Raw genomic sequence first — 9,831 nt, forward strand, 5'->3', positions numbered from 1 at the left:
AAGTCAAGATGGTAGATGTGACTGTGTGCTTGAAGCCATTCCCCTTTCTAAACTCCATTCTAAGCCATTGCATTATTGTGCCCACCATCTTGTTTTTGTTTTGTTTTTTTACCTTTGTCCTTGTTTTACAGCAGTTTATGCAGAGCACAAATACTCCAGTTAGGGACATAAAGGAAACCTGCCAAAGATTTTTATGGGAACAGGTTTGCAAGATCAGTTGAAAGAAACTGTAACCTTGAATTTGGCAGCACAGAGTCCACTTAGCATCTCTTTACTTTTATCTGAACAAAACACAATTTCTTTGTGATACATTCATCTGAAAGAGAATGTTTTTGAAAGCTGCAAGCCCCCTCCCCCCAAAAAACAGCCTACAAAGGATTAGGTACATTTTAAAAAGAAAGAAGACCTTGCATTGGTGGAGTTCATTCTTTCAAGCCTTTCACTAGAGAAACACTCCAATATATTTTGTTTTGCTTTTTCTAATTTTTATCTCTGGTAGACCCTCTTCACCCCTGTTTTCCTCTTCATCCCTGTTCTTCTCCTCCTATCACACACTCATGGACTCTTCCATCCCACTGCACTCAATCAGTGAAATTATGTGAGGGCCACATGGACTTAAGGTCCCATCCCCTGCCCTATAGCTCTTACCAAACTATTTACTCTCTTTTCAGATTTCCTTTTTATCCCTATGCTAATGTATTGTTGGGATAACATTCCCTCTGACACAATGTCCTTTCAGAAAGTGAGCCAGCTCTTCAATGATCAATTTATCTTCCCTGAAAGGACTCAGTGAAGAACAATCCATGTAAGCAGTTTTACAAGCTTGTATTCCCTGTTTACCAGCCTGGAAATACATGTTCTTTTCCTTTGTAATCACAGTATTTGTTTGTGACATCAGTATTTTTCTGTCAGTCTGACATTTGCTCATTAACTGCTCCCTCTACCTCTCCTTCCACATACAAAATATTTATAAGTGGTTTTTAGCATCATCAACCTACTCTCATGAATGAAAATAGGTTCATTTAATTCTGCAGAATTTGAATTAAATGCTATTAGTGCCAAGGGAAAGAATAATTTGGAAAATGAATCAATGATGGGCACAGGGGCTGTCTGTTCCAAACAGAAGTAGAAGATGAGGGTGAGGTAAATTGGGATGTGCAACTGCAAATCATTAAATAGCAAGTACCAGGCCTAGGTATACTGTATGCTCACTCCATAATTATTCAGGACCACAATTTCATCAGAATAAGGTACTGAAGAACACTCTTGATGATCAGACAGGGAAAAGAGATCCTAAAGTCTGCACATTCAGCAGTCTTGTATGGCCTGATCACAATAAGTATTTATGCAGTGACTGAGGAATTTGTCTTTTGCTTCCCTTCGTTTCTGAATTTAAGACAGTATAACACTGTGATCATGTACCATATTGTGACTCTTATTATTTTGCTACATTAATTTAGCAACTTTTCACTTGTAATAAAATTATGCGGGAGAGAAATATTTGGCTCCAAGTGCAGATAAAATTGTGTGTGTGTGTGTGTGTTTAAATCTGGATCTTGCCAAGATTTAGGAGATATCTAAATCAGATGTTTATTTTCAGAACCCAAGGAATCCTGCTCCAAACAACATCTGTTTGAAGCAGGATCTATGGGGCTGGGGAGAGGGGGAAATGATGAAACTTGAGTGAAGGTCTCATTATGCAGATTTACAGACTTGCATGAGAAGTTGGGACTCAAGTACACAATTTATGTGATGACAGCATTGTGCACATGCTTATGCACTGTATATAGTCATCTAAAGTGCAAAGCTCTAGGAGTTCAATTCTCAGTAGAGGGTTTGAATGTCATAAAGTAACATCTGGCTACCCATGTTTAAGAGGTCCCAGTAAGGATGAAAGTGGTCCTTTGGTGCCTCCTGGCAGTCAATGTAACTGAAAATACCATGCAACATATATACACTGTGTAAAAATAGAGAAAGTCCTCTCCCCCTCCTGCCACCCCAGGGGGAGGTGGTGGTGGAAGTCATGGGAGCATGACTTAATATAACATATCTCTCTGCTCTGGGAACTTAAGGAAGGATGGGATGTATATACTATTCTTCTAGAGATGCCATCATTTTGGCATCTTCATAGTTTCCTACACATATTACTCAGGTTCATACTGTAACACAAGGAAATAAGAAATTAGGCCATTCAGTCACTAAACCTAAAAGACTAGCTCCATCAAGGCCTACCTGCTTCCAAACTTTCAATATAATTGACAGTTTGGAAGCCGATGGGCCTTGATTGGAGCTAGTCTCTTAGCTAGCCAAAGCCATCTCCTTTGGGGGGAGGTGGGCAGTGGCGAAATTAAATAAATAAATAAATAAATAAATTCTCTTGATTTATATCCTACATTTTCTCTAGAAGGTGATGGCATATATAGGATGTCCTCTTCCTTTTTTTTTTTTCACTTACAACAACAATCCTTTGAATAGATGGGGCTGAGAGAAAGTGACGCACTGAAAGTTACACAGTGACTTTCCACGGTTAGACCTGAATGTGTTTCTCTTTTGGCCTAGTCCAACCCTTTAATCACTAGACCACTCTGGCTGTCCAACTTATTGTAATTGCTAAATGTTCAGAAACAATCTTTGAGTCTGTTTGTTTCCTCTTCCCTAGCCTTTTTATTTTCTTTTAATGACTTGTAATTTTTTAGACCAACCAAAATAAGTGGAACAATTTAGTTAAGGGTCCAGCCAAGTGAAACCAAAACAAAAAGATCTATTAGTTTATCTTGAATGAGAATATTTATTAAGTCATACAACAAAACTGTAACTTAAATGAATAAACCAACCTACTGAATGTAGTTTGGGGCAGAATTTTTAACCGTTTTGGTTTTGGCTACCCAATTTGCAAACTGTGGGACTGAATGGCTGGCATTTTACTTTGTCCAAAGGGTGGATAAACATGTTTGGTTATTGTAAGCTAAAGACAAAAGCTGTATAATAGTACTTTCCCATACCAATCAAAATAAGTTTTTCAAAGATTGATGTCACTCTGTGTATGAATATATGTAATTATTTATATCAGCTCTTCACAATAATATAGACATTACTTCAAAACTGCCAGCTTGTAACGATTGCCTAATCCCAAATACTCAGTCTCACAAGCTCGGGCTTAAAGATAACTGATTTATTTAAGGAATAGTATGCAAATACAGAGAAAGCTGAGAATGAGCAAAAGCGCGCCAAATACAAACTTAAAAGCCTTGCCTGTAAGCAAGTTCCGCCCCATCCCTCGTCAGGACGCTCCCCCTCCCAGGTGCTAGAAGCCGTTAGACGCGCCTGGGAAAGTAACCTTGAGCAGGAGCGCAAACCCAAACATACATTCCAAGCCCTCAAAACAACGGAGGGTGAAGGAATGGAAAAATCCCGGGTGAAGGAACACGGAACAGAAAAAGACATGTGAAACATTACAATGTTAACAGCACATTGAAATGAGAACATGACATATTGCCCCCCCCAAAAAAAACTATGGAGCAGGCTTGTCAGGGTAGGCAGAGTGGAATTGGGCTACGAGACGAGGGGAAAGCACGTCCGGAGCAGCAACCCATTCAGGATGAGGGAAATGTTTCCAGCGGACGAGGTATTGCAACGTGGAGCGCTGGCGTCGGGAATCGAGGATGGCTGTCACCTCGAAGTGTTGCTGGTTGTCGATCATGAGTGGAGGTGGTGGAATGGGTTGTGGATGCCAGCGGTCCGACGATAGGCAGGGCTTGAGTAAACTACAATGGAAAACAGGATGTAAACGTTTAAGGTTGTGAGGCAAATCAAGTTTAAACGTAACAGGGTTGAGTTGAGCAATAATTGGAAAAGGTCCGACAAATTTAGGGCCAAGTTTCTTAGAGGGCTGTGGGGACTTGAGAAACTTAGTGGATAAGTAGACTTTATCCCCGACAGCAAAGGATGGTTCCGGGGAACGCTTGGCATCGGCATGGCGCTTATAGGTAGCTTGGGCATGGAGGAGAGCCAGTTGAATATTAGACCATGAGTCCTTGAGAGAGTCCGCCCAGTTAGTAAGGGAGGCTGGTAGGGGTTGAGAATGAGGAAGTTCAGGAATAGGAACAAATTCACGTCCAAAAACTGTTTTAAAAGGAACTTGACCAGTGGTTTGATGAACGGCATTGTTGTAAGCGACCTCAGCAAATGGGAGTAAGTCGACCCAATCGTCCTGTTGGTAATTAACAAAAGCCCTGAGGTACTGTTCCAGTGTGGAATTAACCGCCTCTGTAGATCCGTCCGTTTCCGGATGCCAGGCGGTGGAAAGTGACTGTTTTGTACCCAAAAGTTTCAAAAATGCCCGCCAAAATTGTGACGTAAATTGTGTGCCTCTGTCACTCACCAAACGGGCGGGGATACCGTGGAGGCGGTACACGTGGGTGAGGAAGAGGCGTGCCAGCTGTTGTGCGGTGGGGATAGACGCGCATGGAATGAAGTGGGCTTGTTTGGAGAAAAAGTCTTTGACCACCCAAATGACAGTTTTGCGTTGACTAGGGGGTAGATCCATGATAAAGTCCATGGAAATGTCCTGCCAAGGGACAGATGGGGTGGCAACGGGTTGAAGGAGACCTTGGGGTTTGCCTGGTTTGCGTTTGATCGCAGCACATACAGGGCACGCAGTCACATATGCCTTCAGGTCTTTGGGTAAAGTTGGCCACCAGAATTGCCGGCGAACAAGGTGCAAAGTTTTTACGTAGCCAAAATGTCCAGCTAGCTTGTCATCGTGGCAGCGCTGGAGTATGGTTTTTCGCATAGCATCGGGTATATAAAGGCGATCGTTGCGCCAGGCAAGATCGTCGGTGAAAGTTAAAATGTGTCTATTAGTTTGCAACCAAGTATCTGTTTTAAGGTGGGAAAGCAACTGTTGTTGCAAATCGGAGGGAATTGACAAGTGCGGCGAGCAGCTGGAAGGCGGAGCGGCTGGAGGTTGCGTTGATTGCGCCCGGGTCTGGCTGCGAGTCACTGCTGCCAAACTTAATTGTTTGTCGGTCCAGACGGTGCCTTGGACAGTTGGCCCTGGGCCAGCATCTTGGGGTCTGCGGGAGAGTGCATCAGCTAAAAAGTTTTTCTTGCCTGGTATAAATTTAAGGGTGAAGTCGAAGCGGCTAAAAAACTCAGCCCAGCGCAGCTGTTTGGGACTGAGTTTTCGACTGGTGCTTAGAGCTTCCAGGTTTTTATGGTCAGTCCAGACTTCAAAAGGGTTTGAAGTGCCTTCCAACAGGTGTCGCCATGTTTCTAAAGCCGTTTTTACAGCAAAAGCCTCTTTTTCCCAAACGTGCCATCTCCTTTCTGTTTCAGTGAATTTGCGAGAGAGGTAGGCACAGGGTTTTAAAGTGCTAGATTGGTCAGATTGTAACAAAATTGCTCCTATGGAGAAATCAGAAGCATCGACTTGTACAACGAAGGGTTTAGAGGGGTTTGGATGCTGTAAAATTGGTTCTGTGGTAAAGATTTGTTTGAGCGCTTCGAACGCTTGTTGACAGGCTGGAGTCCATTTAAGGAGCGCGCCTGGGTTCTTTGAACGTCGCGTATCCCCCTGTCCTTTAGTTTTTAACAGTTCAGTAAGGGGGAGGGCGATTTCTGCAAAATTTTGGGCGAATGCCCGATAGAAATTAGAGAATCCAAGGAAACTTTGTAATTGTCTTCTGGTACGGGGAGGCTCCCATGCCACAATAGCTTCTACTTTTGCAGGGTCCATTTCAATGCCCTGAGCTGAAATTCGATAGCCTAGGTAATCAATTTGTGACTGATGAAATGCACATTTTGACAGTTTTGCGTACAACTCTGCTTTTCTCAATTTAGCCAGTACCTGACGCACCAAGTGGATATGTTCTGACATGGTTTCAGTATAAATCAATACATCATCCAAATATACCAGTACCCCTTTAAATAGGTGGTCATGCAAGACCTCATTGATTAGTTGCATAAAAACCCCAGGTGCCCCGGATAAACCGAATGGTAAGACTTTATATTGGAAAGCCCCAAGAGGACAGTTAAACGCTGTTTTCCACTCATCCCCTTCCCTTATGCGAATACGAAAATACGCTTCTCTCAAATCGAGTTTTGAGAAAATTTTGCCTCTGGCCAGATGTGATAACATATCTTTGATCAGGGGCAAAGGATATTTATTTAATATTGAGACCGCATTGAGCCCGCGGAAATCGGTACAAAGCCTTAATGACCCATCCTTTTTTGGCCTGAATAGGACAGGAGCTCCTACCGGGGAATTTGCCGGCTCAATGAAACCCCTAGCCAGGTTTTTGTCAATGAACTCCCTTAGCGTAGTAAGCTCTTTGGGAGACATGGGGTATATTTTTGGGTGAGGCAATTTTACGTTTGGTAAAAACTCAATGGCACAGTCCGTTTTTCGGTGGGGTGGCAAGCGATCCGCTTCTTTTTCCCCAAATACCTCAGCAAAATCCTGATACTGATTGGGTAGTCCCTCAAGAGGTTGAAGCGTTTGCACAGTGGTATACGCTACCCCTCCACCCTCCATGTCCTCCAGTAGGTCCTTTTCGGGTACTTTGTAAAATCCATCTGCAAACGTCACAGTTCTATGCAGCCAGTTGATAAAAGGGTTTTGTTGCACAAACCAAGGCATTCCCAAGATTACCAGAGGACCCCCCACTGGAGCTACCACAAATGGCAGCTTTTCCTGATAGGAGCCCATCTGCAAGGCGACCAGTCCCGTGGAATGATTGACTGCTTTCCCTCCCGCCATAGTTCCATCCAATTGGGTGAAAATCATAGGTCTTGGCAAAGGGAACGTGGGCAGTTCCAGAGCCGCTACGACATCAGGGTGCATCAGGGAACGGGAGCAACCTGAATCTAGCATGGCCCAGACTTCCACAGTTTTGGTTTTTGAACTCAGTTTAACTTTAACAGTCAGTGTGGGGAAATTTCCACTCACCGAATCGTGGTTACGCCCGGTTTCTTCCACCTGCCCTAGGGCGCCCTTCAGGGCAGGTGGTAGGCTTTTCCCGCCGGCTGCTCGAATTGTAACTCTTCTTCCTCTTCTCCGAAAGGTAGTTCGGGGGGGTCCAGGTCCAGTTCCGCGACGGCTGCTTTCAGTTTTCGCGGTGGAGCAGGAGCAGGCGACTTTACCGTAGGTTTCGTCTGTCGTTCCTCTGGACGGCGTCTCGGGCACGACGTGGCTCGATGCCCTTCTTTCCCACATCTGAGGCACTGACCCTTGGAGAATCGTCGCTCCCTCTCCTCTTCCCAGGGTTTCGGTTTGGGGCGGCTGGCAAGTCCAGATGTGCGCGCTCCTCTAGCAAGACGCGATTGTCTAAGCTCTTTGGTATGGGCATAGGTTTGTAGGGCATTTTCTGCGCTGCCCGCCAACTGAATCCACCCATATAGCGTCTTAGGATCATCTCTTCCTAGTGCCCATCGAAGGATTTCGGGTTCTAACCCCTGTTTGAACATTTCAATTATTGTTGGCTCAGACCAGTCTTCCACTTTTCCTGCCAAGGCTTTAAATTCCAACGCATATTTGGCAACTGAGAGGGACCCTTGGTAGAGTTTCCGCAGGTCATTTTTAGCTGTTTCTTGAGCTAAAGGGTCTTCGAAATGCTGTTTAAGTGCCCACAAAAAGTCATCGAAGTCCTCTAACTCAGTTGCCTCAGCCTGGCATAGTTGCACATACCAATCCGCTGCCCTTCCTCTCAGCTTGTTGGCAATGAAATTGATCTTGCCATGTTCTGACCGAAAGTTCCGACCCCAATCTTCTATATAATGCTTGGCATTAGTGATAAAGAAGGAGAGCGTTGTGGGATCCCCATCGAATTTCACTCCAAATGGTGGGAAGGTTCTTGCCGACTCAGCTGGCTGTGGCGGTGCCGCGAATGTCAGCGTACGCCGAGCCCCCATGGGTGGTCGATCCCTAGGAGGTCTTGCCTCTCGCTCCCCCCCTTGACGGGCTGATCGAGTCTTGCTTCTCCCCCGGGTTGATATGGTACTGTGCCTGGGGTACTGTGACGGCTCTTCCTCCCAATCCTCCGGGGTGGGCTCTGCCTCTCTGGGTAGATCCTTAAGGATGGTCACTATTAAATCCATTTTATCCTCTAATGCCCTCATACGGGCTGGAGTGACCGGCTCCTCCGGGGGTTGGTTGGTTACCACCACCCTCGGTGACAAGGGGACTTCGGGCTCCCAGGACAATTGTGGAGACCCCCTCCCCGGTGCTCTTTCCATAACAGTTCTATGTTCACTCCTGAGACTCTCCTGCATGGATATCAACAGCTCGTCTAATTTGATGTCTCGCAACTCCCGACGTGCTGCTCTTTGCGCTCTCGAGGTTAGCGCTGGCCGGATTCTGGCCGCCTCCCGCTCCTCCTCGCTTCCATCACTTGCGCGAAGCTGAGGTTCTGTCATCGCTAGCGTTCCCTCTTATCCAACGAATGGATGGGGCTAGCGGAAAATGGATGAAATGATTCTCAGCTTTATGTAACGATTGCCTAATCCCAAATACTCAGTCTCACAAGCTCGGGCTTAAAGATAACTGATTTATTTAAGGAATAGTATGCAAATACAGAGAAAGCTGAGAATGAGCAAAAGCGCGCCAAATACAAACTTAAAAGCCTTGCCTGTAAGCAAGTTCCGCCCCATCCCTCGTCAGGACGCTCCCCCTCCCAGGTGCTAGAAGCCGTTAGACGCGCCTGGGAAAGTAACCTTGAGCAGGAGCGCAAACCCAAACATACATTCCAAGCCCTCAAAACAACGGAGGGTGAAGGAATGGAAAAATCCCGGGTGAAGGAACATGGAACAGAAAAAGACATGTGAAACGTTACAATGTTAACAGCACATTGAAATGAGAACATGACACAGCTTCATTATTATTCATTTAAGCTAAAATGTGATGGTAATTTTTAGAATTAATCAGAAAACAAAAAGTGATCTCAAAGTGCAGATATGGTAGAGCTGATGATGATGATGATGATGATGATGATGATGATGATGATGTTGATGATGATGATGATCATGATGGATGATGGTGATCATGATGATCATGATATACCACTTGCCTACAAGCAACTAGTGGAACCACAAAATAGAGCCAGAATTTTCTTAGGCTTGATTATTTCCTAATATCATCAACTTTACATTATCAAATTCAAGAATGTAATATTGATCTTTGTTATGTATCAGACCATAGTGCAATTATTTTACACTGTGTGCTTCATAAACCGGCTAAGGCATCAAGAAATTGGTATTTCAGTGTCTCATTGCTGAATGATAAAGAATTCATACAACAAATGTGGGTAGGGACTTTGCAATACTTTGATTTGAATTCAGGAACAGCAAGTGCCCCAATTTTTGAATGGGAAGCATATAAATATTTTATATGAGGTCGAATTATTGCTTATGCATTATATAAAAATAAGATTAAAAATAAAAGGAAAAATAATTTGAAAGATTAATTGAAATATTTATGGGCATAGATGGTTAAAAGCCCATCTACTACTACTAGATGGTTAAAAGCCCATCTACTACTAGAGAAATACAGAAGAAAAAAATATGAATTAAATACTATAATGTCACAGCAGACAAAATTTATGTGAACATGTTTATGACAGAGATATTGGGAGAATGGTGGAAGATCGGGTAAAGTTTTGGCCAATCCCTTAAAATAAAAGAAAGGAAGGGCAATGATTCCAATTATTAGAGGTGAAAGAGATGAAATATATAAAACTTCAAAGGATATAAATTGACATCCCAATTTGTCTCTGTTGTTCCTTCCTACCTTGGAAGTTGGAGATACAGTAAGTGTGACAGACAGACAGTCCAGGC

This window comes from Candoia aspera, chromosome 2 (genome assembly GCF_035149785.1).
Source record: "Candoia aspera isolate rCanAsp1 chromosome 2, rCanAsp1.hap2, whole genome shotgun sequence".
NCBI classification, from domain to species: domain Eukaryota; kingdom Metazoa; phylum Chordata; class Lepidosauria; order Squamata; family Boidae; genus Candoia; species Candoia aspera.